General features: G+C 44.5%; 1 protein-coding gene across 1 annotated transcript in view; it reads right to left on the reverse strand.

Annotated features, from left to right (window-relative positions):
- The window catches only part of LOC106883793 (rho GTPase-activating protein 1), a 60,246-nt gene that overhangs the window by 51,432 nt on the left and 8,171 nt on the right, over positions 1–643 (reverse strand). The gene's annotated exons all lie outside the window — the stretch shown is intronic.

Raw genomic sequence — 643 nt, forward strand, 5'->3', positions numbered from 1 at the left:
TTATGATGATGATGATGATGATGATGATGGTGGCATGCTGGCAGAATCGTTAGCACGCCAGGCAAAATGCTTGGCAGTATTTCTTCTGCTGCTATGCCCTGAGTTCAAATTCCACCGGGGTCAACTTTGCCTTTCATCCTTTTGTGGTCGGTTATATAAGTACCAGTTACGTACTGGGGTCGATGTAATCGACTTAAATCCCTTTCCCCAAATTTGAGGCCTCGTGCTTCCAGCAGAAAGGATAATAATAATAATAATAATTATTAGTAGTAGTAGTAGTAGTAGTAGAAAAATAATTCTTGTGTAATACTTTTAGGAGTGAAGGTAGTGGTAGGGGTAGGAGTGGGTGGTGGTAGGAGTTGTGAGATTAAGGTAGGGGGGAGGGAGAGAGAGGAGGGCCTGTATGTTGTTATGTCGGTGACAACAGGGTCCCTGAAAGTGATAGCAGTCTACCAGGAAGGAACTCCCAGCTTGGGAGGAGGAAGTGGCGGGAGGGGCAGGTGGAAGGTAATTGGGTCAGATATTTCAAGGTGTGGTATTGTCTTTATAGACAAAGAGAGAGAGAGTAAGAGGGGTGCAAGGAGAGAGAGAGAGAGAGAAAGAAAGTGTTATACAAGCATGTGTGTGTGTATGTATGTGTCAT

This window comes from Octopus bimaculoides, chromosome 27 (assembly GCF_001194135.2).
Source record: "Octopus bimaculoides isolate UCB-OBI-ISO-001 chromosome 27, ASM119413v2, whole genome shotgun sequence".
Lineage (NCBI taxonomy): Eukaryota > Metazoa > Mollusca > Cephalopoda > Octopoda > Octopodidae > Octopus > Octopus bimaculoides.